This window comes from Dermacentor variabilis, chromosome 9 (genome assembly GCF_050947875.1).
Source record: "Dermacentor variabilis isolate Ectoservices chromosome 9, ASM5094787v1, whole genome shotgun sequence".
NCBI classification, from domain to species: domain Eukaryota; kingdom Metazoa; phylum Arthropoda; class Arachnida; order Ixodida; family Ixodidae; genus Dermacentor; species Dermacentor variabilis.
The window spans coordinates 47,684,857-47,712,213 of record NC_134576.1 but is presented as its reverse complement, the minus strand read 5'-3'; the positions used below and the strand labels follow the sequence as shown (position 1 = coordinate 47,712,213).

Sequence of the window (27,357 nt, the reverse complement as noted above, 5' to 3'; positions counted from 1 at the left end):
GGAATTAGAATGGTGTGCGCTTTCCCAAAAGAAGGTGGCAATGATTTCTGCTCGTACGCTTCATTAAATACTTCTACTAATAAAGGGGCCAGTTCTCTTTTCAATGTTTTATATAAGGCGGCGCTGAGTCCATCTGGTCCCGGTGACTTGCCCAAGTTTAAATCGTCGATTGCCTTTTCGACTTCCCTCTCCGTTATTTTCCCTTCTAATCGCTCCCTAGCTTCATCACTCAAACGCGGCATGCGGTGCAGAAAGTCCGCTTTGAAACCCTCTAAATTCGCTTCCTGAAATGCAAAGAGCGACTGATAGTATTGGAAGAAGGCGTGTGCTATGCTCTCGTTGTCGTCAACAACAGCTCCATTCATTAAAAGTTGATCGACATGGTTTCGTCTTCCGTGTGCCTTCTCTAAACCGAGCGCCCTTTTAGTGGGCGTCTCTCCTGCCGCCAGTGCATTTGCTCTTGCTCGCACGATGGCACCTTGATAACGTTCTTTGTCGAACTGTTCAAGCTTTTCCTTGACGCTCCGCACATCGTCTTTGTACAGACCAGGCTCTCTGCACTCAAGCGTTATCAGCTGCTGAAGTAGTGTTCGCAAACCCTTTTCTTTATATTCCCTCTCAAATTTGAGGCAGCTTGACCTTTCTAAGGCTTTCATTTTAACTTTTTGTTTAACACATTCCCACTTTTCTGCTATTGTATCAGCCGCATCTTCGCGTATTTCATTAACCGCATCCCGCACTGCCTTTACAAAAGATGCATCATTTAATAACAAGTCATTGAGTTTCCATCGATGCCAATTAAATGCATGTTCCCTTTCCTTATACCTATGTTACATTTTACCAGGCAGTGATCCGAAAATGACACGGGTACAACGCAATAACCGTGGCATCTTGGAATCGTGTCCAACGAAATGTACATGCGATCCAGTCGCGCATGACTACTGCCTTGAAAACGCGTAAATGTCACTTGACGCTCCCCTTCCAGACATTGAAAAACATCATCAAGTTCATTTTCATTAATTAATTTTGACAAAACGTCACCACTTCTATCACGCACGCCGGCATTGTTGGCTCGGTCTCTAGCACTCAACACACAATTGAAGTCCCCTAATAACACAACGCGCTTATTACAGCAAACACATTGTGAGAGGTTCGAAAAAAAGAGGACACGCTCGTCCACAGAATTCGGCGCATAAACGCATATGACGCGAAACTCAAAGTCAGAGATCGTAAAGTCACATAAAACAATCCTTCCATCCAGACAGGACCACACACTTTGAATATGTAAACCCGGCAGCTTCTTCACAAAAAGAATACACCCCCCGGAGGTGCCTACCGCATGACTCACCACCACAAAGTACCTAGTCGTGAATCGTCGCACCATGCTCCCGGTCTCCTCCTCTCCGTCAACCTTGGTTTCCTGGACGGCTAGTACGTCTATGTCATGGTCCGTTACCAACCGTAGGACCTGACATTGCCTACGACTAGCCGCCAACCCTCGCACATTTAGTGTGGCAATACTAAGTGACGGTATTTCATCCATCTTCATCTAGCGAGAAAAGTAGGCCCGGAGCATGGTGCTTACCCTTGACGACCAGCCCTTGGCTAGCCGCCTCCGGGGCCATCCGGCTTCCCGGCATTGTATGTCGTCGACACTTTGATCACAGGCTTTCTTTCAGGCGGCACATTCGGCTTTGGTTTGAAGCCCACCCGCCTCCCCTGGGGCGTCTTTGTCGGTGGTCCCTCGGTGGTGCTGGTCGCACCCTCGCCTTGGTCCTTGGTCTGGTCGTGGGGGCGTTTGACCGGGCCGCCAAGAGTCTCAGTCCGGTCGCCGTCTTTCACAGCCTCGTCCTGCTGCATTGCCGTCGTACCGTTGTCGGGCGAGTCTTCACTAATGGTTCCCGTCGCGGGGCCCACAGCAGTCGCGCCCTGCGCCTTCCCACTCCGCTTCTCAGTACCTTGAGCAACCGTGCCTTCTGCGCCGACGGTCGACGTCTCGCCGACTGCCGCTGTCGGTACCAGGTCTCCGATGCCTGTAGCGGCGTCCTCCGTCTCGACCACGTCCATGACGTGCTCTGCGGCCACGTCGTTCACTGCTGGGCTTGTCACGGCGGCGTAAGATTTGACGCAGTCGGCGTCAACATGACCGAACCGTCTGCAGCGAGAACAGCGCGGAACTTTACACTCCCGGCGCACGTGCCCCGTGCCTTCGCAGCGCAGGCACTGCATGGGTCGACCAGGGACGACCACCAATGCCAGCTCTCCGCCGACGCGGACCTGATGAGGAAGGTCTTCCATTTTCACGCCGCTTTTCAGCTTTAGAAGCACAGTCCTGGTTGTCGACGTCTTGTCGCCCAGGCCATGGACGCGCCACCTTTCCCGGCTTACCTCCTCCACCTTGTCGAAAGCCATGAACGCCGTCCGTATGTCCTCGTCTGCAACGCCATAGAGCAGCCAGTGAAGCCTAAGCTTCACCTGCTGGTCTTGCGGGTCCACGATGACACACCGTCTTCCCTTCACTTGCAGTTCTTTAAGGGCCATGAGGCGCTTCGTCGCAGTGGCGTCAGACAGGGTCACCGCCCAGACGTGGTTTATCTGGTACGCCCCTATAGATACCACGTCCGGCAGCAGTCCCGTCGGCAGAAGGGCGTCTCTAAAATCTTCGACCTTGTAAGGTCTTGCGCGTACATCACCGTGTAAAAACACGGTGTTAAAGGCAACTCGTCCTTTCGGCAGCTGAGGCAAAATAAACGGATAATCCTTATCGTCGTCGGTGATCCTGTTTCCGCGACCAAAAGTGGTCGCTGTGGCTACCCCGGACGAGGCCATGACCCTACGATCCGAACAGCTCGGCTGCCGGATGCAGAATGACCATCTGAGCTGCACAACCGACGGACAGTGTAGACATACGATCAAAACCCGATCAGTAAATAGCTGCCGAAGCTGAAGGAAAACGAAAGCCCTATTAGCGGCGGAAGACCGGTTCTTATGTCGCGCGCAGGTACAAAGGGGCACGCATTGTTTCACTCATTCAATCTAAGAAAACGCGACTCTACAGCACCAAGAAAAAAAAAGCTGTGGAGGTGCTGGGTATCGATCCCAGTACCTCTCGCATGCTAAGCGAGCGCTCTACCATCTGAGCTACACCCCCGACGGACAGTGTAGACATACGCTCAAAACCCGATCAGTAAATAGCTGCCGAAGCTGAAGGAAAACGAAAGCCCTATTAGCGCCGGAAGACCGGTTCTTATGTCGCGCGCAGGTAAAAAGGGGCACGCATTGTTTCACTCATTCAATCTAAGAAAACGCGGCTCTACAGCACCAAGAAAGAAAAAGCTGTGGAGGTGCTGGGTATCGATCCCAGTACCTCTCGCATGCTAAGCGAGCGCTCTACCATCTGAGCTACACCCCCGACGGACAGTGTAGACATACGCTCAAAACCCGATCAGTAAATAGCTGCCGAAGCCGAAGGAAAACGAAAGCCCTATTAGCGGCGGAAGACCGGTTCTTATGTCGCGCGCAGATACAAAGGGGCACGCATTGTTTCACTCATTCAATCTAACAAAACGCGACTCTATAGCACCAAGAAAAAAAAAAGCTGTGGAGGTGCTGGGTATCGATCCCAGTACCTCTCGCATGCTAAGCGAGCCCTGTACCATCTGAGCTACACCCCCGACGGACAGTGTAGACATACGCTCAAAACCCGATCAGTAAATAGCTGCCGAAGCTGAAGGAAAACGAAAGCCCTATTAGCGGCGGAAGACCGGTTCTTATGTCGCGCGCAGGTACAAAGGGGCACGCATTGTTTCACTCATTCAATCTAAGAAAACGCGACTCTACAGCACCAAGAAAAAAAAAGCTGTGGAGGTGCTGGGTATCGATCCCAGCACTTCTCGCATGCTAAGCGAGCGCTCTACCATCTGAGCTACACCCCTTTTTTTTCTTTATTTCCAATGTGACAAAACAAAACAGAGAAACCAACACAAAAATGTTAAACACGGCAACCAGTAGCTTGTTGACGCGACACTGCTAAAAACGTTTTAATGACAGTAGGTCATTAAGTTCAGGATACCATGTTGGCTGTTCGTCTTCGGACTGGTACACATTTCGGATACAGGCAATGCTTTCAATGAAGTTTTCTCTTACCGATCCTACAATAGGATCTGCATGTCTGACAGCCGTTCTTGTTTTCCACATGCTGTGCATGCTTTATACCATGAACATGTCATAGGGCACACTCCTGTCATTGTTAACCGCAAGAAAGTTAATTCCATATGGTGTGAGGGGCAAATCTTTTTTCAGCGTTCTCTGGAGGTCTTCCCAATGAAAAATTGAATCTAAACAGTCTAGGAATAAATGTGTTACTGTTTCTGGCTTGCGGCATAAAATGCAGTCAACTGACCAGGGAAGAAAAAAGCCCTTTTCCTGCAGCCAGGGTTTGACTGGGAGCGTGCCACTATGGAGTTGAAAAAAGAAAGTTTTCACAGACGACCGAACCGGCTTTTTTTTAACTCTCTATAAAACATCCTTACCAGGAATGACAGAAAAAATGGCTCGATATAAAGGTACTGGAAGCATCACATTACGGAGATCTTTGTACAATTGTTTCTTTGATACTATAATGAGATAATCAAAAGAGAAACGTACTCGAAGAATCTTGAAGGCACTTACAACTTCGCGTAGATACCCGCGCAAGCCGCTTCCAGTAATGCCACACGATGACACAATAAACTCAGGGAGAGCATTCTGCAGTCGCACTTGAAGCACTGCTCGCAAAAATGGGTCATGCTGGTCCCGCAAGAAAATAAACCTTCAGACAATCTGCCTCAGAAAAAGATGAGCTAAGCCAAGCCCTCCTGCTTTCAGTGAGTGAAATAAGTTGGGACGACTTGTGCGTTCCCATGTTGAATTCCATACAAACGATGTAAGAATTCTATGCAATTTCTGCGCACTAGTTCGTGACATAGTGAGCACCTGCAACACATACCATATTCGCGCAACAAGGAACGTATTGCAAATAGTTGACCTAGTAAATATGGATAAATCTTTTTCCGCCCCATTTCGTAGTTTTCTGGCGCATTCTCTCAGCTTCTTCTCTCCAGTATTCTGTAGGCTCATCATGCCAGTTTAAAGGTGCTCCTAGATATTTTGTAGGAGAGACTGTCCACTGTAAATTTTCAAAGACATTAGGCTTCTCATCCCAGCTGCCATGCCAAAAACCGGCGCACTTCTCCCAGTTAACAGCGCTTCCAGACATTTTGCAATACGTTCGAGCTTGTTCAACAGTTTCACGGACACTTTCTTTATCCCCACAAAAGACGGCTACGTCATCCGCATACGAGAGAATTTTGACTTCACTGCCCATTAAACGGAAACCGTGCATTTTCTCATTGTGTATCACCTTTAAGCAAAAAGGCTCCAAGTAAATTGCGAAGAGAAGGGACGAGGCTGGGCATTCTTGTTTTATGCTTCTACATAAGTTAATATTACCAGAGACTTGTTTATTCACTAATAAGTTAGTGCTACACCCTTCGTAAGACAGTTTTAAGCCTTCTAATATAATGTTTCCAACATTCACGTGCTCTAGGATAGAAAAGAGCACACTGTGCACAACACGGTCGAAGGCCTTCTCCATGTCTAGTTGCATCATACCAACTCTTCCTTCCCAGGCATCGCAACACTCCAGAATACTTCTGGCCACATGTATGTTATTAAGTATCGACCGGCCTCTTATGCCACAGGTTTGGTGTGGGCCCACTATTGATGTCATCACTGATTGCAACCTTCTTGCTCACACCTTCATGAATATCTTATAATCTACATTGGATAATGTTATGGGGCGATACGACCGTACTGAGAGCAGCTTTACAGGGTCATCGCATTTCTGGATCAGCACTGTATGGGTTTTTCGGAAAGAGGGTGGCATGTATTTTACTTTATAAGCCTCGGCTAGAACACGGTGTAAAATGACTGCTAGTTCATGCTTAAATGCCTTGTAGAAAGCTGCGCCTAGGCCATCAGGTCCGGGCGCCTTTCCAGGTTTGAGTTCATCAATTGCGGTTTCGATCTCATTCAACGTAATCGGTTCCTCGAGGACTGTCTTGACGTCATCATCTAGCCTCGGCATTAAAGGCAAGTATTCGCTATCAAAGCCAGCTTCTACCGCTCCTTTGCAGCTTAACAACTCTCTGTAGTGTTCGAAGAAGACACGCTGCATTGTATTACTATCGCTACTACGCACGTTGCCGTATTCAATTTCTTTTATTTCATTTTGCGATGCGTATCTTTTCTCTTCGCTCAAAGCGCGCCTTGTGGGCGTTTCCCCGAGCCACAAATGCTCTGAGCGCGAACGTATCACAGACCCCCTGTATCTCTTCAAATCAATGATTTCAAGCTCATTTTTTATATTCCTTATCTCTGTTGACAACTCTTCTGGCTGTGTGCATTTTATCGACAACAATACGTTAAGCTTATTTCGTAATTCATTTTCTTTTCTTTTTTCATTGTAGCGTAACACAGAGGCTCTTTCAATGGCTTTTATTTTAAATTCCTGTTTAAACTCTTCCCACATCGCTATAAACCCCGCGGATTCACAAGCAAGCATCTCTCGTATACGTTCTTTTATAAACGCGAGAAAGGTTGCGTCGTCCAGAAGTTTGACGTTGAATTTCCATAAGCACCAATTAAAAGGGCGGTTTTCTTTTCTCTTGCCGAGCGAGAACATTAAAAGACAGTGGTCGCTGAAGGATACGTGCCTCACGTCATAGCTTCTACACAACGGAACCAGTCTCGCTGATATATAAGCTCGATCTAATCTCGCGTGACTGCCCCGTTGCAAATGCGTGAACACAGTCTGCTTTCCACTGCAAAACACCCTACCAACATCTTCTAATTCACGCTCTCGGGTTGCTGCGAGCAAGAAACCTGCGCTTTGATTGCGTGCAAGCAAGTTGTTATTCCGGTCGTCAGAAAAACAAACACAATTGAAGTCTCCCAGCAAGATAATATAGCGCTCAGATTTCAAATAGACATCAAGTTTTCCAAAAAAGTCACGGCATTCTCTTTCATTATTTGGGGCGTATATGCAAATTACACGCCACTCCAAATCCCAGAGCGAAAAGTCAAACACAATCATTCGACCTTCATCACAAACAAATACAGATTGCGGAACAATTTCTGAAGATTTCCGCAACAACAAGAAACGCATGCACGGTACCGCGCTCTAAAAGTTTGAACCATTCGGTCGGTGCGCTCTTCACTTTCAATTTTTGTTTCCTGTAGAGCGACTATGTCTAAATCATTTTCTTGCAGTAACCGGCTCACCTGGTACTGCCGCCTTTTCGCGCCCAGGCGTCGGACATTAAGCGTACCAATGCGTAGCGCTATTACAGATTTTGAAGCCATTTCCTTTATTTTTTTTAGAAGAATAAAAACAAGCATACTAGTTCAAGCGAACCCATACATCCTGCCATTTCTCGGAACGCGCACAATTCTTTCCTAGGCAAGAGCAACCGAACTTTACAATTGTACTCCGCAGCCCGTCCCTCACGAAGCATACAGGCATTGCTGGGCGACGCCCTCGTTATTACGGGGGCGCCTTCGGTACCGTCCGACTGGAATCCGGCGGAATGTGAGGCTTTGGTTTGAAAGAAGGACGGCGGTACGAACTTTCTTTCCTGGGCGGCTCCTGTGCCTTCCCGCTGCCCCCTTCGTCACCTTCGGAGACTTGCGTGTGTGGGCGTTTCGCAGACGAGCTGCTCGCGACGTCCATATCTTCTTGACCGCTACTCGGCGAGGCTTGAGTGGTGTCAGAGACGTCTTTGACGGAGCACGTTAGCGTAACGGTAACCCGTCGTTCAGGTGCCACGTCACTGTTGTCGCTTCCAACGCTTTTCGCAAGTTCCTTCTCGGACGTTTCAACAGCTGCCGACGTAGGTTGCCTGTCCTTGATTCCCGCAGCCTCCGCCGCGTCCGCCTCGTCCATGATGTGCTCGGTGGGGTCCTCCCGGCTCCTTTGGCTTGCTACGCTTGCGTAGGTTTTAGCGCACTGGCTATCGTCATGTCCGAACCGCCGACAGAGCTTGCACCGTGGGACGCGGCAGTCTCGGCGAATGTGCCCTGTTCGCTGACACCGCAGGCAAAGCGGCGGTCTCCCCGGTACCACCACAGGGGCCGTAATGCCAGACACTCGTAGCTGGTGTGGCAGGTCGTCCAAAGTCACGCCACCCTTGAGCTGCAGATTAACCGTCCGTGTCGAGGAGCCCTTATCGCCGAGTCCTGGTACACGCCATTGCTCTCTGCAAACGTCCGTCACTTTTCCGTACGGTGCAAGAGCAGCGCGCACGTCTTCATCTTGTATGTGGTAAAGCAGCGAATAGAGCCTTAGGCGGACAGTATGGGTGCTCGGATCTATCACGAGGCAGCGGTGATTCTTTACAGTCACATTAGTTACGGCGAGCAACTTCTTCATTCCTTCCGCAGTCTTGAAGGTCACCGCCCACACGTGGTTCATCTGAAACGCCCCCAAGGCAACTACCTCGGGGAGCAGTTCCAGACGATCCAATGTATCTCGGAAGTCCTCAGCACGAAACGGCCTGGCTTTAACGCTGCCGTGAAGAAAAACAGTATTTAAAACAGATGAACCTGATGGCAGTTGTGGCAAAATAACGTCATATTCCGTAGAATCCTGTGCATCTGTCCTGTTACCGCGGCCCTGCTGGGCCGCATTCGCCGCTCCAAGGGAGCTCGACATTACACGACCGTACACTACGGTGGCCGGAAGTGGAATCAACTGAGCTACACCCCCGACGGAAAGTGTATAGACATACGCACAAAACCCGATCAGCAAATAGCTGCCGAAGCTGAAGGAAAACGAAAACCCTATTAACGGCGGAAGACCGGTTTTTATGTCGCGCGCAGGTAAAAAGGGGCGCGCGTTGTTTCACTCATTCAGTCTAACAAAACGCGACTCTATAGCAGCAAAAAAAAAAGGTTGGAGGTGCTGGGTATCGATCCCAGTACCTCTCGCATGCTAAGCGAGCGCTCTAGCATCTGAGCTACACCCCCGACGGACAGTGTAGACATACGCTCATAACCCGATTAGCAAATAGCTGCCGAAGCTGAAGGAAAACGAAAACCCTATTAGCGGCGGAAGACCGGTTTTTATGTCGCGCGAAGGTACAGAGGGGCGCGCGTTGTTTCACTCATTCAGTCTAACAAAACGCGACTCTATAGCAGCAAAAAAAAAAGCTTGTGGAGGTGCTGGGTATCGATCCCAGTACCTCTCGCATGCTCAGCGAGCGCTCTAGCATCTGAGCTACACCCCCGACGGACCGTGTAGACATCGTTAGGATCGGCCTGCAGCTATTTCAGCCCGCTGCACGTTTTTCAACCCAACCGGGGTGGTGGCGCAGTTCAAAGAACTGCGGATAACCGGCAGCCACGCGGCGAGGGGTCAGCTCCGGGGGAGTTCTCGAGGGGAGGTAATTGGCGGAACCTCCCCATAAGCTTTTCGAGACACCAGATGCAGCGGCGGAGGCCGCTGTGCGAGGTCCGCTCTGGAATTTAGAGGCGCCGGCTTGGGTCGGGCGTGACCACCTGACTACTGGGGAGGCGGGACAATGGATACCATGACGACTGCGCTGCAAAGGTCGTCTGCCTTCGGCGAGAGCACTGAAACCTGTGCGGCATGTGTGTGTGTAAAACCCCTACCCCCTTCTCTCAAAGGCGACCACCAGGACTTTCTACGATGACGTCAAACGATGACGTCGAACGGAGTGGTTATAAGCGGCTGTTGTCGGCTGCTAGTGTCGTGCTCGTCGTCGTGCTCTGTGCTCGAAATGTACTCGTGAGCTGTGTGCTCGATTGCTGTATGCTTCGTCTTGTGGGCTCCATTGGGGAGTCACGCTAGACTGTTGATGTATGTCTTGTTTAAACTGTAAATAATGTAAATAAATCCTGCTCGCCTAGTTTTGTCGCCCCAAGTTACTCCGATCGTCCTACAAGCCCGACTACAAATCTTACAACTGGTTGACAGCGGTGGAATAGGCCTACGGCTCCTAGATCGGCCTACAGCTCATAAATCGGCCTACGGCTCGGTGAGATCGGCCCACAGCTTGTAAATCGGCCTACGACTCGGAGACAGCAACGGAAGCTCACGGATTTTGGCACATCGTGACCGACCGCTATCCTGATCAAGTTGGAGGCGACTTGGGATTGGCCACCTCTTGCAACTGACTGGATACGGCGGAGGACTGGTGATATGGCGCTGCTTCAGTGGGTAAGCGTTTGGTTTTGGCTGTAAGATTTACCAGGCTTCAATTTATCTGTGTTTGTTGATTTGAGTCGCTGGGATCTTTTACTTGTATTCTGATTTACGTGAGCATCGCAGCAAGTATTGTGTGACAGCAGAGCCAAAGCTTAAAGTAGCGACCATGGTCCTAATGTGTTTGACGGGAGCTGACCTGTTGTGGTTGTGTGAAGAGCTCGAGGTAAACGTAGACGAGGACTTGACGGAATCAGTGATTCGTAAGACTATTCTGCAAAGTGGCAATGATTTGAAACTAATCGAAAACCTAAGTAACCAAATTCTAAGAAAAAGACAGGAACAGGAATCAATTAAGCAAGTATGCCAAGAGCGCGAGCGAAAACGCCAAGAGCGTGACCGAAAACGGCAACAGCTTGAAAAAGAAATGGCAGCAGTGAACAAAGAGATAAAAGATTTGCAGCAGTTAAAAGCACGAAGTCCACAGCGGCTTGAGAAATCTGTAGGCTGGACGCAACGAAAGTGGGAAGTAGATAGCAGATTTTGCTCGAAAGCCGAGCAAAGTAGTAGTACCTGTGAGAGTAGGAGCACGTTCCTTGGTGAACTTGAAGTGCTATCAGCTAGCGATGCCTTAGTGGCAACAGAGGCCGTTAAAGGCCACAGTGAGAACGACGAGGTGCTGTGCCAACAGAGGACTGTGGAGACAGCTAGGCCAGCTGCGAACAAATTGGCGCAGTTACCGCGCGTGTGCGTCACATCTCATGTTATGGAGGCCGTTAGCGAGGTGCAGGGTACTGTCGACCCGACAGACACGAGCACCCATGTCGAGTCAGATCTGCGTGTCAAAGTAAAATGAGAGCTGGACGATGCAGTTGAGGGTAGTTCGCAGGATTGCGAGCTCCGTAGCTCACGACAAGACAACTGCATTGTTCAGGGATCGGTGCATCTCTCCGCCAGTCTAGGTAACCAAAAGAGGGATGATTTAGTTAAAGATCATTTGGACAGTGCATGTAAGAGACCGGTCCGGGCCGAAGAGATATGTACCGGCCAGCACGAGGCGCGAGAGAGCGGCATGAAAGCGAGATCAAAGAGAAAGCGCCATAGAAGGAACCGCGGTAAAGACCGAAAGACGGTGAATAAGGTAGCGCAGCCAAACGCGGCGGCAGAGGCAAAAAGCCAAGGCGCGAGCAAAAGAAAGATGCGGTCGTCGTTGACGATGTTGGCGCATCGAAGACGTTCGAGCCACCAGTTAAGAGAGAGAAGTAGAATTTATTGATAAGAAAGACAGAGAGGTCGACCTGAGCTAGTGCGCTTTAGTCTGCTACTCTGCACTGGGGAAGAGGGAAGGGGAGCGAAAGTGTTGGGTTGGATGATGATGATAAGAGAAGTGGTGAGTGCTTATGTACATGAGACAGTGGCCTCGATAGAGCCGCTCGTCGAGCTTGGTGTCCTGCAGGAACTTCAACAATACTTTTGTTGCACGCATTGAAATTTCAGTGTCAGGCTATGGGCCGAGAATAGCTTCCTCCGTCAGTAGTTGTCTGCCAACGCTGGCTAGGAAACTGTCTAACGTCCTTCGCTCCAGCATATATGCTGGGCAGTCGCACAGTACGTGTTGCAGTGTTTCGGGCATCTGGCAGTGCACACAATCAGGTCTGTTCGATTGGCCGATGAGGTGTGCGTAGCGACGGGTAAAAGCAACGCCGAGCCGAATCCTGTGTAGCAACGATGTTTTGCTCCGTGTAAGCCTCGGGGGCAAACAGAATTCACCGTCTGGGTCAATCATATATAGACGTCTGTGAATTTTATCAGAGTGGGCTCTGTAAGCCTTTGTAAGGTCCTGCATGAGTGCCTTGATCATGGAGTTGGTGTCAGGTCGCGAGTAGGCAATCCGTACTTCATCAGAGGAAGAGGAGGCCGATCTTGCCTCACTGTCAGAGAGTTCATTACCAAAAACACCACAATAGCTAGGCACCCATTGAAAGGTGATCACGTGGCCACTTAACTCGGCACTGTGATAAATTTCGACAATTTCCAGCACGAGCAGATAGTATGGTCCTTTCTTTAAAAAGTATTTTGGCGCCTGTAGCGCTGATTTGGCATCGCAAAATAGCGTCCATTTATGGGGTGTCTGCGTTCTCATAAAACGGACAGCCTCCAAAAAGAGACCGTGAAACGTGTTTTGCACGAACGCGGACAAAGGGCACGGGGCAGTTAAGTTCCTCGTCGTTCCGCCGTTCTTTCCGAGGTGCAGCATGTAGTGCGAAGGAGCGCAATGTGGCAGGACGAGACGAGGTGATAAGGAGTCGCGACGCGGTCAGTCGAGTTCGGGATGAAAGCGGAGCGTCAGGACGCAAATTCGCAGGAGACTGTAACGTGTTGGAGTTGATAGTGTGTCAGCCCTTTTGTTGTTCCTGGGTAGCCAGAAAAGCTTTCGAACCGCGACCACCTCGGGCACGGCTCAAAAGTATGAGTCAGTCGTAAGCGTTTGGAACGGGAGGCTAAGAGAGCTTCCGTAGAAGTATAAAGCGCTGTTTTGTTTTATTTTCGAGCATTGGATAATTTTCGTGATTTGAGACTAGGATTTATTTCAATGTGTAAGGTTTGAGCTTTGTTTGTGTTTTTGTTCGAGAAGCTCCGAGATGTGAAAGATGCATTTTATGTAAACCTGTAGTCTCGCGAGGTGTTACTTAATGAGTAGATAGGCTTTCTTTTTTTTTTTTTTGTCTGAGTAACTTGAAGGTCAAGGTTATCGTTTATGGGCCTATGGTAACGCGCGTGTGTATTAGTCAACCTTCCTTTTTACGTGTTTTTTATTTTCTAAAGTTAAGCGCGTAGGTTTTCAGGAAGTGCGTGATTTGCACTAAGCGTTCTTAGTTCCTTTAGCGCGTGTCCTGTGTGGACAGAAGGAAGCAGGTTTATGACTGGGTTGCTCGTCTGTGTTTACGGCGGCCGTGTTCTGACTTCTTTAGTGAGCGTGTGTAGAACGAGTTATTGGCAGACGCATTTTTAAGGGTTCTGTGGTGTGCGTGAGTTACGCAAGGTAGTTGTTCTTTTAAGGAAGGTGTCCTGTGTGGATTAAAGGAACAAATGTGAGTAAGCGTGATGAGAACTTTGTGTATGACGCAAGTAGGCTTTCGGAATAGGGACCACAAAGCTAGCGCGATTGTGATTACGTACCTGTGGAGTTGGCCAGACGGTTCAGTGGCAACCGTACATGAGATAAGTACGCCACTGCAATAGCGTAAGGACAGGCTGTTCGTGAAGTTAGGCTGCTTAAGGTGTGTTTGGGTATTGGGGGTTGAGAAGCCTTCGGTTTAGCTCTATAGGACCAAAGAAAAGAAAAATAGTTGCAGTGTCACCTTAACTTCTACTTAATTATGGAAGGTGCATGCCCAGGTAGCTTGGCGAAGGGAATAAAAGAAGTAAAAGCTCAGTTAGAAAGCGCCGACCAAGAGAAATATCGAGGTGCGGTTATACGTGCGCGCTCAGAAAGATTATGGTGCGGTGAAGTACCGACCAAAAGAGCGTTTTCGGACGAAAGAGCTACGCTTCACGAAAGGAGATAAGAGCCATCATATATCGAAACGAAATTGGGCGTAAAAACCAACACATTCAGCGGGCTTTTTATGAATATTACAGCGAGTTGTTAGGCAGTAAATGCGAGCACTCGGAAGGTTTCGATAGTGAGTTTTTGAGGCTTCTTCCAAAGTTGGATGAGGACGCGAGGCTCAACCTTGAGCAGCCAATTACTGTCGCATAAATAGAACGAGCAATAAATGAGTTAGCTGTAGGTAAAGCACCAGGCCCTGGCGGATTAGGCGCCCCTTTTTATAAGGCTTTAAAAAGGAAATGGCAATAAGTTTGCATCAGTTAATTAATGAGGCATATGAGAATCAAGTTCTACCACCTTCGTTTCATGAGAGCCATGTGGTATTAATACCAAAGAGTCAAGACCCTCAAACTCTACTCTCGGTACGGGCATATAGTCCCATTAGCCTTACAAATACAGACTACAGGTTATGTACGAAAGTTCTCGGGAGACGACTACAGTCGGTCATACAGAAGTCAGTGGGACCACACCAAACGTGTGGAATAAAAGTACGGTCCATTATGACAAACACTCATGTGGCACGGAAGGTACTTGAGTGTTGTGATGTCTTTCAGAGAAGGTAGCAATATTACAGTTGGACCTGGAAAAGGCGTTCTATAGTGTGGCGCATAAAATCCTTTTTCTTATACTTGAACATGTCAACGTTGGATGTATGTTATTTGAAGGTGTTAAAATGTGTTATGATCTAATAGTTTCTAAGATTATAATTAATAACACATTATCGGAAAATATACAACTCAAATCGTCTTTGAGACAGGGCTGCTGTTTGTCACCTTTGCTTTTTGCATTATACTTAGAGTCATAATGTTCAAAGGTACTTTTGTGTAGTGAAATCGTAGGTTATCGGGTAGGCGCGAATGAAATAAATATACTAGCATACGCAGATGACGTAGCAGTGTTCTTCCGGGATAAAGAAAGTGTTAATAAAGTGGTTGATGTGGCCAAAAATTTTTGTAAAATGTCAGGAAGTGTCGTTAATTGCGGAAAATCAGTACGAATATTGCACGGGGTTTGGGAACACTTTCCCACTGAAATAGAAAGAGTACAGCGGACGACTACCCCTATGACGTACCTCGGTGTACCGCTACAGCATTTTCGGGACACGAAAGATTGCTGGAAAGAGCAATCCACAGATGTGAAGGAAAAAACAAAACACTTTGGTGGGAGGGACCTTTGCATGTCCGCGAGAGCAACCGTATGCAACCTCTTTCTCGTCGCTAAGATTTGGTTCGTGCTACAGGGCATATGCGCATCAAGAGTCCTTCCGTTCATCAAAGTTCTCCCCTTCATCAACGTCCTCAGCGTGGATAAGTTGGCCGACGGCATGGGCCAGCTACCTTCGAATTCATGCCGGACTCCAATTTTGACAACAAATCACGAGCGATGTGATTGAGCCCCCAATCCTGACAATACCCAGCACCTCCACAACTTTTTTTCTTGCTGCTATAGAGTCGCGTTTTGTTAGATTGAATGAGTGAAACAATGCGTGCCCCTTTGTACCTGCGCGCGACATAAAAACCGGTCTTCCGCCGCTTATAAGGCTTTCGTTTTCCTTCAGCTTCGGCAGCTATTTGCTGATCGGGTTATGAGCGTATGTCTACACTGTCTGTCGGGGGTGTAGCTCAGATGGTAGTGCGCTCGCTTAGCATGCGAGAGTTACTGGGATCGATACCCAGCACCTCCACAACCTTTTTTTTTTTCTTGCAGCTATGGAGTCGCGTTTCGTTAGATTGCATGAGTGAAACAATGCGCGCCCCTTTGTACCTGCGCACGACATAAAAACCCGTCTTCCGCCGCTTATAAGGCTTTCGTTTTCCTTCAGCGTCGGCAGCTATTTGCTGATCGGGTTATGAGCGTATGTCTACACTGTCCGTCGGGGGTGTAGCACAGATGGTGATTCCATTTCCGGCCACCGCAGTGAACGGACGCGGAATGCCTTGCTCCGTAGGGGCGGATACAGCGGCCCTCGGCCGTGGCACCAGGTGTACGGATAAGCCTTATCCGGATTATCAAGTTGTTTTGCCTCATCTGCCTTCAGGTACATCAGTTTTGTATACAGTATTTTTGCACGCGGATGTTAAAACCAGGCCGTATCGGGTCGAGCACTTTCGAGATGCGCTCGCGCGTCTTGCACTGCTGCCGGAAGTGGTGGCCCTTGGCGCCTTCCAAATGAACCATGTGTGGGCGGTGACCTTCCGTGATGAAGCTTCGAAGAAAAAGATGCTTGCGGCAGAAACATTCAACGTGAAAGACCAGCCCTGTGTCGTTTATGATCCCTGCAACCAAGGCATCAGACTGAAGCTTTATTGGCTGTTGCATTTCGTTCACGACGACGAGGTTCGAGCAGCGTTAGCCCCTTACGGAAGGGTTACAGATATCGCCCGCGAAAAGTGGCGGGTACAGGGATGTAATGATAAAGGGTCCACCACCCGTTTGGTGACACTCTTGCCAAAGCCTGGAATTACAGTTGAAGACTTGCCTCATCAGGTGCGCGTCGCGGAAAACTTAGCGCTCGTGCATGTACCAGGAAGGCCCCCGTTATGCCTCCGGTGCAATGGAACTGGACATATCAGGCGCGAGTGTCGCATACCACACTGTGCACTCTGCCGACGATTCGGCCACGAAGAACAAGACTGCGTGCGATCCTATGCAGCGGTAACAAGTCCAGTTAAAGGCGACGAGATGGCTGAACACATAATGGACCATGCTGATGCCGATGCAGCATCCCGAGCAACGACCGAAGAACCGGCGGCAGACAGCACACCCTCTGACGCGTCTCCACTTCAGGAAAACTCCACTGGGCCCGGCGACAGCCAATCTGGCGAGGCAAAGAGCGTGCTGGTTGGGAAGCCGACTAACGACCAAAACGTCAATGAGAGAAAGGACGCGATTTTAGTAAGCGCATCAGTGACTACCGCGAAAGACGAGACCGAAGGCATTGAGGATGTTGAAATGACAGCAGCCGCTAAAGCAGCTGCAAAGAGGCCTCGTGAGGCCACTGACGGATCTCAAGCCTCACCCGAACCATCGAGCAGCGGCGAGCCGTCGCCGAAGACCGCTATAACGAGACGAATGGGCCTCAAACCGAAGCCGAAGATACCGCCTGATAGGCGGTCGGCTTCAACATTGACCCCGACTTAGGGGCGCGAAGTGTGTTCAGCCAGCCTGTCCTCAGTATAAGACGTTACATAGCGGACAAGTAGAATGTGACCTGTGCTGGTTTTTGCTATCACTGCCTGTCCAGATGTGAGTACCGTTCCGTCTGTTTGCTAATCCAAAAAATGGCTGTTAATCTGACATTTCCCCTTTGTGTAGCTACGTTGAATGTGAGGGGTTTGGCATCCCGCAGAAGGCAGTGCCAGTTAAGCCGTCTCTTGTTGGAAAATGACATTGACATAATGGCAGTGCAGGAAACCAAAGTAGAAAGCGAAGAGCAAACGCACAGAATGGTCGAACCTTTCAGGGATAGGTATAATGTATGTGTGTCTCATGCTAGAGGCACTTCAGCGGGTTGCATGATACTCGTTCGAAAATGCACCGATATTGTAGCGCAATCTGTAGAGTCCAGTGATGATGGCAGGCTACTATTCATCGACTTTGGCATTTGTGGCCTCCTTTGGCGTGCAATATGTGTGTATGCTCCGAATAACATTAACGAACGTGTAGAATACATAGATAACCTGAGAACATGCATGACGTACGAAAGGAACATAATTTTATTTGGAGACTTTAATTGTGTGTGCAGGCCGCAAGACAGAATCAACAGATTGACTTACCGCGATAGAAGTGCGACACTATTAAACGCGCTTGTAAACGAGCTTGAACTGGACGACGTTGGTTGTATTTTTGACGGTGACGAGCACGTACAGTATACGCACTACCAAGGTGTAAGTCATGCTAGACTAGATCGCATATATGTTCCGGCAGCTGCGATACCACACATTACTACATACAAAGTAAAGAACGTCACATTTAGCGATCACTGCTTGGTGATAGCGACACTAGGAACCAAGACAAAAGCGTCAAAGTTTAGTTGGAACTTGTGGAAATTAAATGATACACTGTTGGATGATGAAATTTTTGTTAAAAAAGTAAAGGAAAGGATAGAGGAAATATGTTCGGTTGAATCTTCCAATTTCACAGCGCTTTGGGAGCAATTTAAAAATGAAGTAAAGATTGCGGCGATTGAACGAGCTTGCGTGCGGCGCAGCATTGAAAAACAACAAGAGAAAGAACTTAGGAGCACGTTAGATTATATGATTGCGGTTGAGAGTGCTAACCCTGGCCACTTTAGCAAGGAACTAAGTGACCTTAAAAGTAAGCTCGAAGTGATAGATGAAAAGAAATATCGTGGAGCGATCGTCAGAGCACGGGCTGAAAGACTATGGCTAGGGGAAACGCCTACTAAGCGGGCACTCGGGGAAGAAAAAAGGCAAGCAGTTAAAAAAGAGATAAAAGAAATAAGATATAAAAACGATGTGACGCGCGACAAGGAACTGATAGAGAAAGCGTTTGTTGAATGCTATCGAAAACTGCTAAGCCCAAAAATAAAAGATACAGAAGCCTTTCGAAACGAATTTTTGTCGCTCATGCCAAGGCTAGGCGATGAAGTAAGACAAACGCTTGAACGGCCAATTAGTCTGAATGAAGTAAAACAGGCGATTGATGAACTAAGCACTGGCAAAGCACCTGGGCCTGATGGACTAGGGGCTGCCATCTACAAATGCTTCAAGGAAGAACTGGCACAAGCGTTACATCGCGTGATAAATGAGTGCTATGAACAAAAAAGAGCACCTTTATCTTTTAGAAAATGTCATGTAGTACTCATTCCAAAATCGGATGATCCCAGGAAATTGTTCGATGTTGAGGCCTATCGACCTATAAGTCTTACGAATGTAGACTATAAAATATTTACAAAGGTGCTAGCCAAGAGATTGCAGAGCGTTATCACACACCTCGTATTACTTCACCAGACACGTGGCATCAAAGGAAGGACAATCTACACAAATATACACACCGCTAGAACTATCCTAGAATGCTGTGACATGACTCAAGATAACATAGCTATGATACAACTGGATCTTCAGAAAGCATTTGATAGAGTTAATCATGACATATTACAGTTATTACTAGAACATTGTAATGTAGGTAGCGTTATCAAGGAGGGCATCAAGATGGTGTATGAAGAGTGTGCAGTAAACCTTATAATTAACAACACCGTAAGTGAAAACATTCCAGTACTGTCAGGTATAAAACAAGGGTGTGCCTGTTCATCTCTTCTTTTTGCACTTTATTTGGAACCCTTATGTTTAAAAATTCGCATAAATAAAATGGTGCATGGTTACTCCATTTATGCTACTGAAGTAAAAATACTGGCACATGCCGATGATATAGCTATATTCTGCAAAGACAAAGACAGTATTAAAGAAGCTGTTAAGGAAGCTACATCATTCTGTAGTGCTACCGGAAGTGCCATTAGCTGGGATAAATCTCTGGGCATTTGGCATGGAAATTGGGGGCAAGAGCCGGAGGCGTATGCAAACATGAGATGGACAAGTATTCCTGCTAGATACTTGGGGGTTCCTCTCCAACATTATGGAAATACTGCAGAATACTGGGCAGGAGAGACAGAAAGGCTCAAGGATCAGTCTGAAAAATGGGGAGGGCATAACTTTTCTATGTTTTCCCGCGCTACAGTCTGTAATGTGTTTTTTGTTGCAAAAGTGTTTTACGTACTTCAAGTGTTCAGTATGAGCAGAACTTGTGTCCAAAAATTACACACAGTGTTTGCCACCTATATATGGAATTCTACCTGGAACGCACCAGTCGGTTAAACTTGTTCCTTTCGGTGCGACACGGAGGGCTTGGTCTGTGCCATTTATTTTTGAAACAAATAGTTTCAAGGTTTTTCTTTCTGAGAGACCAGAGAGATGTTTTCTTGCGTACTGTTATACACATGAGGTTGTGTAATCATATCCCGGATTATATTGTCTCATCAAATGCAGATACGCGTGGAACACTGAGCAGTTTTTGGCGCGAAATAGTGTCTGCATATCAAGTACTGAAGCCACGGTTTTCCTTAGAATATTTGAGCGCAGTGGCACGTAAACGATTGTACAAAGATCTAATTGATGTGTTTTTACCAATACCGTTGTACCGCTCCATCTATCAACTAGGACCAGAACGAGACGTATTAAAACGAGTTCGAAAAATGCCAGTAAGAGCGTCATCTAAATCATTCTTTTTCCAACTGCACACGGGCACGCTCGCTGTAAAACCGTGGCTTCAAAGCAAAGGTATCTTTGTCCCATGGGGATTACACTGCCTGATATGTCGAAAGGAGGAAACGATAGAACACATCTTTTTGGACTGTCACGATGCTTTTTTCTTGTGGGACATCCTTAAACGGACACTTCAGAAAGATTTGCCAGTAACACCCTTTGGTATCCGATTCTTGCCATGTGAAGATCCAGATGAAATGCCATGCGACATGTTCATGTTACTGTGTTTGCATAGTGTGTGGAAAACGAGGATGGCGGTCAGAAATGCGGATGTCAACGCAAGATCGGCCATGCAAAACTTCAGTGAGAACTGTGTGTACATACGAGATGTTCTCAAAATCCAGAGGATACCACCGGATTGGATACCTGTGCTCGATAAGCTGGCTTCTCTCAAGCCATTTTAGCTTCACACTCCAGCCATGAAAAGGCTCACGCGTCTTTTATTGTACTTGTAAAATTGTATTTAAGAGTTCTGTGTTTGGAAGTGCCAAACCGGTAATAAAGAAAAAAAAAGTGTAGCACAGATGGTAGAGCGCTCGCTTAGCATGCGAGAGGTACTGGGATCGATACCCAGCACCTCCACAACCTTTTTTTTCCTTGCAGCTATGGAGTCGCGTTTTGTTAGATTGCATGAGTGAAACAATGCGCGCCCCTTTGTACCTGCGCGCGACATAAAAACCGGTCTTCCGCCGCTTATAAGGCTCTCGTTTTCCTTCAGCTTCGGCAGCTATTTGCTGATCGGGTTATGAGCGTATGTCTACACTGTCCGTCGGGGGTGTAGCACAGATGGTAGAGCGCTCGCTTAGCATGCGAGAGGTACTGGGATCGATACCCAGCACCTCCACAACCTTCCTTTTTCTTGCAGCTATGGTGTCGCGTTTTGTTATATTACATGAGTGAAACAATGCGCGCCCCTTTGTACCTGCGCGCGACATAAAAACCGGTCTTCCGCCGCGTATAAGGCTTTCGTTTTCCTTCAGCGTCGGCAGCTATTTGCTGATCGGGTTATGAGCGTATGTCTACACTGTCTGTCGGGGGTGTAGCTCAGATGGTAGAGCGCTCGCTTAGCATGCGAGAGGTACTGGGATCGATACCCAACACCTCCACAACCTTTTTTTTTCTTGCAGCTATGGAGTCGCGTTTTGTTAGATTGCATGAGTGAAACAATGCGCGCCCCTTTGTACCTGCGCGCGACATAAAAACCGGTCTTCCGCCGCTTATAAGGCTCTCGTTTTCCTTCAGCGTCGGCAGCTATTTGCTGATCGGGTTATGAGCGTATGTCTACACTGTCTGTCGGGGGTGTAGCTCAGATGGTAGAGCGCTCGCTTAGCATGCGAGAGGTACTGGGAATGATACCCAGCACCTCCACAACCTTTTTTTTTCTTGCAGCTATGGAGTCGCGTTTTGTTAGATTGCATGAGGGAAACAATGCGCGCCCCTTTGTACCTGCGCGCGACATAAAAACCGGTCTTCCGCCGCTTATAAGGCTTTCGTTTTCCTTCAGCGTCGGCAGCTATTTGCTGATCGGGTTATGAGCGTATGTCTACGCTGTCTGTCGGGGGTGTAGCTCAGATGGTAGAGCGCTCGCTTAGCATGCGAGAGGTACTGGGATCGATACCCAACACCTCCACAACCTTTTTTTTTCTTGCAGCTATGGAGTCGCGTTTTGTTAGATTGCATGAGTGAAACAATGCGCGCCCCTTTGTACCTGCGCGCGACATAAAAACCGGTCTTCCGCCGCTTATAAGGCTCTCGTTTTCCTTCAGCGTCGGCAGCTATTTGCTGATCGGGTTATGAGCGTATGTCTACACTGTCTGTCGGGGGTGTAGCTCAGATGGTAGAGCGCTCGCTTAGCATGCGAGAGGTACTGGGAATGATACCCAGCACCTCCACAACCTTTTTTTTTCTTGCAGCTATGGAGTCGCGTTTTGTTAGATTGCATGAGTGAAACAATGCGCGCCCCTTTGTACCTGCGCGCGACATAAAAACCGGTCTTCCGCCGCCTATAAGGCTTTCGTTTTCCTTCAGCTTCGGCGGCTGTTTGCTGATCGGGTTATGAGCCTATGTTTACACAGTAGCTATTCCAGGCAAGGCGCCACTTTGCTTGCGCTGCCATGGTAAAGGGCATATCCGCCGCGACTGCCGGATTCCGCGATGCTCACGGTGCCGATGATTCGGCCATGACGAAAGCGAGTGCGTTTCCACGTACGCAAATATAACGGCCACAGAAAGGACGCTGACATATTGGATAATATCATGAACGACGCTAAAGAAGAAATTAAAGTATGGGGTTTTACGTGCCAAAACCACTTTCTGATTATGAGGCACGCCGTAGTGGAGGACTCCGGAAATTTCGACCGCCTGGGGTTCTTTAACGTGCACCTAAATCTAAGTACACGGGTGTTTTCGCATTTCGCCCCCTTCGAAATGCGGCCGCCGTGGCCGGGATTCGATCCCGCGACCTTGTGCTCAGCAGCCTAACACCATAGCCACTGAGCAACCACGGCGGGTGCATGGACGAGGCTGAAGCTGAAGAAGCAGCTGCCACGTTGACGAAGGAACAAAAACCTGTGGAAACGCCTCCGGCAGCGGTACAACAACGTGAGCCAGCTATTGAAGCAATAATTTGTGAAAGAAATCTGGCCGGTGCAAACAGTGACGACGTGCACAACAAAATGAATGGAAAATGTCATCAAGGGAAGCGTTCTAGTGAAGCTATGGTGACGTCACCAAATGAAACACCGACAGTGCAGTGTCAAACAATGGAAGGTGTTGTAGAGGCGTCGGCAAGGCGCATGCACAGCGACAGTGTCGGCGAACCGGACCATCTGGGTGGTGCAGGTGGCGGGGCGCGGCCTTTGAAAACGGCGTTCACGAGACGAACGTCGTTAAAGCCGAAACCAAACATTCCTCCTGATAGACGCCCGGTGGATAAACCGCCGAAATAAAGGCGGGGATCCGCTTCCCCTTGGTGAGTGAGCAAGATGGCACCGAATAAGCGACGCCGCCTAGACGATGCTGTCGCGTCCAGCTACCGAACTTCGGTTGAGGAAGCAGGCGACGGGCGGCGAGTTCATCCGGACCCACTACTGCCACAACAGAGTGAAGACTCCGCTGCATCCTTGACTTCTGTGGTAAACACTGCCCGATTCGAGTGCTCTTCACAAATTAAGGACGAAAAACTTGCTCTTCCCTTACGTGTTGCCACTTTGAATGTACGGGGATTGGCGACTAAGAAACGGCAAAATCAACTTAATCGACTTTTTCTGGAAAATAACTTGTACATAGTAGCCGTGCAAGAGACAAAGATAGAAAGTGAGGAGCAGACGAATCGAATGGTGGGAACTTTTCGAAGGCACTTCAATGTTTGTGTTAGCCATGCTATAGGCACCTCTGGGTGTTGTGCAGTTTATATAAGGAACAACGTGGGCATTGAAGGTGAAAACGTAGTTGCGTCAGAGGCGGGACGGTTGCTTGTTGTTGACTTTTCGTACTGCGCAAGGCAATGGCGTGTTATCTGTATATATGCGCCAAACATCGATTATGAGCGTGTTGTTTTGTTTGAAGACTTAGAGCAATTTTTAAAAAGTGATAAATGCCTAATTGTGCTTGGTGATTTTAATTGTGTATGTTTGGCTGAAGATAGAGCCAAGAACACCCCTGTACGAGATAAAAGTTCGCGAGTGCTTGTTTCACTGCTCCAGGAATACTATTTAGAAGACCTCGGTTATTTATTGTTAAGAGGAAGTAGCGCTATCTATACCCATTACCAGCGCGGAAGCTGTGCTAGGCTGGATAGAATCTATGTCACAGTTGACCTTGCTAGGGATTGCGGCCACTATGAAGTGAAACATGTGTCTTTCAGCGACCATAGCCTTGTCATGACTACACTAGGAAGCAACCTCAGAAAAAGCCGTTTTGATTGGGCTTTGTGGAAGTTCAACGTGAAACTATTGCAAGATGAAAAATTTATGGAGTGTGTAACAAAAAGACTTAAACAAATGACATCGAAAGGGCCACACGGGTGGGTAGCTGAGTGGGAAAACTTTAAGAACGACGTCAAGATTATTGCGATTGAAAGGGGAACCATTATTAGCCAAAGCAAAAGTGTAATGAAAAAGAACTCCAGTGCCAACTCGATTTTCTTATATGTATGGAAAGCGGCAATCCCGGCATGTATATAAAAGCAATTCGCGATGTGAAGAACAAACTAGAAGTAATTGCAACCGAAAAGTACAGAGCAGCAGTCATAAGGGCACGAGCCGAAAAGATATGGTTGGGTGAAACGCCCAACAAGCGAGCGATGTGTGACGAAAGAAAATACGCGGCTCAAAACGAAATACGACAGATCAACTACCATAACGAACAGTCATCAGACAGGAGTAAAATTGAGCAGGCATTTGTCGAACATTACAGCGAATTATTTGCGAATAAAAAAGGCGATAGAACTGGGCTGAGAACCGAGGTTTTTAATCTAATGCCTAAGCTCGATGAAGAATGTAAGGCGCGATTAGAACAGCCAATAAGTATAGAGGAAGTGAAAAGTGCCATAAAAGAATTAACTACAGGAAAAACACCTGGGCCGGACGGAATAGGAGCAGCCTTTTACCAAATATTCATTGAAGAAATCAGCCCAATTTTGCATAACGTTATTAGCAAAGCCTATGAGGAAAAACGGTTACCGCCTTCCTTCCGCGCTGCCCATATTGTTTTGATACCGAAGACAGGTGATCCAGCTAGACTGTTATCAGTAGGGGCCGATCGCCCGATAACGCTTACAAATGTGGACTATAAGGTCTATACCAAAGTTTTACCTAAACGTTTGCAAAGCGTTATTATGCTTCTCGTTGGACCGCACCAGACGTGTGGAATAAAAGGACGTTCGATATGTACAGTGCTCACGGAATGAAACGCGTCAATTTAGGGCTAAGTAATGCGCATACTTTAGTTTCAACCGGCTGCAGTTCGTGTCACATTGACGTAATTCTGGCGTGCACGCTTACATCGGGGTCCTCGTCACCTTTGGTGACCAAATTCCTAGCGACATGACATGGTGCTATCGCGTACTTTGCACATATGTACGGTTCTACTAAATGCTCCGTGTCCCATTTCATTCCATGAGCACTGTACAAATGTGCATGTAGCCCGCAGCGTTCTGGAATGTTGTGATGCCATCTCGGGACGAGTTGCTATGTTACAACTCGATCTCGCCAAGGCTTTCGACCGTGTCGCACACGATGTTCTTTTCTCTGTGCTTGAACGTGTCAATATTGGCAAAGTGTTATTAGAAGGTTTAAACAAGGCTTATAATGATTGTACTGTACGCATCAGAGTTAACAAGAACCTCACCCAGAGCATCGACGTCCGGTGATCTATAAAACAAGGATGTGCGTTGTCATCGCCGCTTTTCGCTCTTTATCTTGTACCCTCCTGCCTCAGTCTTATTATTAATGAAAAAGTACATGGTTTCAGGCTTCAGACGCATCATGTGAAAATCCTTGCCTACGCTGATGATGTAGGAATCTTTTGCACATACCGCAATAGCATAGAAGAAGCCATAAGCGTGACCAAAGATTTTTGCAAACAGACAGGTTCCGCGATAAACTGGGAAAAAAGTGTCGGTTTGTGGCACGGAATATGGGACTTTAAACCAGAAAGATTTGCGACCATCACGTGGGCAAGAAGTCCTTCTACCTATTTAGGCGTGCCTCTCGAGCAATATAAACAAACTGCAGATTACTGGGATGACCTGACGCCAAGGGTGAAGGAAAAAATTGGAGGGTGGCAAGGCCGCGAATTATCGATGTTTGCTAGGGCCAGTGCGTGCAATGTTTTTTTGATTGCCAAAGTGTGGTATGTGTTGCAGTTTTTGTCAATGTCACGCGTAAACGTGCAGTAACTGCACCGAATATTTGCGGTTTTTATTTGGGGCTCCAATTGGGAGAGAATCAGCCGCACTAATCTGTTCCGCCCAGTGAAAGACGGAGGCCTCGGCCTTTCTCATCTGTTCATCCGACAAATTCTGTCGCGTTTTATATTCCTGCGGGACACGAGAGACCCGTTTTTGAGAGCGATGATGCAAATGCGCCTTAAGAATGTATTGCCCGAATTTGTCGTGTCTAGTGCGGCTGCAATCGACTGTGGTGTAAAAGGTTACTTCAGGGAATTAGTCACGCCGTTTAGGATACTTAAAACACGCTTCTCATTCGAGTACCTGAGCCTTGTACCGAGAAAGAAACTATATAAAGATTTAATCGATGTAATGATGCCAGTACCATTATACAGATCGCCAAACATTGCAGGCCCAGGGCAAGATGTATTAAAAAGAGTCCGAAAAATGACTGTTAGAGGAGCTGTTAAAACATTCTTTTTCAAATTACACACAAACACACTCCCTGTAAAAGCATGGCTTGATGAAAAGGGAATATTTGTACCATGGACAACAAACTGCCTTTTGTGCAAGAAACCAGAAACAATCGAACACACGTTCATTGATTGTTTGGATCCAGTCTTTTTTTGGGATGTTTTGCAACGAACCCTGAAGAAAGAGTTACCGATAACACCACACGGAATTCGATATCTCTCAGTACAGAATGAAAACAGCTTCCCCTATGACATGATCATGATACTGGGGCTACATAGCCTTTGGACCACAAGAATGGGAGTCAGGCACGAAGACCCCAAGGCAAAGTCAGCCAGAGAAAACTTTATAGAGAGCATAACCTACATGCGCGAGGTATATAGCACTTTAACCGAGCCACCAGATTGGACTTGGGTACTTGATGAGTTTGTACGAATGAAAAATTTTTAATTACCACACTGGTCAAGCAGACCAAGGTGGGTTTTATGTATGTAAATGCCTTTTCTGAATAAAAGTTAAAAAAAAAGAAGGTGTAGCTCAGATGGTAGAGCGCTCGCTTAGCATGCGAGAGGTACTGGGATCGATACCCAGCACCTCCACAATATTTTTTTTTTCTTGCTGCTATGGAGTTGCGTTTTGTTAGATTGAATGAGTGAAACAATGCGCGCCCCTTTGTACCTGCGCGCGACATAAAAACCGGTCTTCCGCCGCTTATAAGGCTTTCGTTTTCCTTCAGCCTCGGCAGCTATTTCCTGATCGGGTTATGAGCGTATGTCTGCACTGTCCGTCGGGGGTGTAGCTCAGATGGTAGAGCGCTCGCTTAGCATGCGAGAGGTAC

The 27,357-nt window shown here is 47.8% G+C and overlaps 8 non-coding genes across 8 annotated transcripts; 4 read left to right on the top strand and 4 right to left on the bottom strand.

The window, feature by feature from the left end:
- Positions 1-3,078: 3,078 nt before the first annotated feature.
- On the bottom strand, positions 3,079-3,151 carry TRNAA-AGC (transfer RNA alanine (anticodon AGC)). The gene has a single exon. It is a non-coding gene; the product is annotated as a tRNA-Ala (tRNA).
- Positions 3,152-3,339: 188 nt separating this feature from the next.
- Positions 3,340-3,412, bottom strand: TRNAA-AGC (transfer RNA alanine (anticodon AGC)). The gene has a single exon. It is a non-coding gene; the product is annotated as a tRNA-Ala (tRNA).
- A 450-nt stretch (positions 3,413-3,862) lies between these two features.
- On the bottom strand, positions 3,863-3,935 carry TRNAA-AGC (transfer RNA alanine (anticodon AGC)). Its single transcript has one exon. It is a non-coding gene; the product is annotated as a tRNA-Ala (tRNA).
- A 5,058-nt stretch (positions 3,936-8,993) lies between these two features.
- TRNAA-AGC (transfer RNA alanine (anticodon AGC)) lies at positions 8,994-9,066 on the bottom strand. Its single transcript has one exon. It is a non-coding gene; the product is annotated as a tRNA-Ala (tRNA).
- Positions 9,067-20,929: 11,863 nt separating this feature from the next.
- Positions 20,930-21,002, top strand: TRNAA-AGC (transfer RNA alanine (anticodon AGC)). Its single transcript has one exon. It is a non-coding gene; the product is annotated as a tRNA-Ala (tRNA).
- Positions 21,003-21,191: 189 nt separating this feature from the next.
- On the top strand, positions 21,192-21,264 carry TRNAA-AGC (transfer RNA alanine (anticodon AGC)). The gene has a single exon. It is a non-coding gene; the product is annotated as a tRNA-Ala (tRNA).
- Positions 21,265-21,715: 451 nt separating this feature from the next.
- On the top strand, positions 21,716-21,788 carry TRNAA-AGC (transfer RNA alanine (anticodon AGC)). Its single transcript has one exon. It is a non-coding gene; the product is annotated as a tRNA-Ala (tRNA).
- Positions 21,789-27,045: 5,257 nt separating this feature from the next.
- Positions 27,046-27,118, top strand: TRNAA-AGC (transfer RNA alanine (anticodon AGC)). Its single transcript has one exon. It is a non-coding gene; the product is annotated as a tRNA-Ala (tRNA).
- Positions 27,119-27,357: the final 239 nt, after the last annotated feature.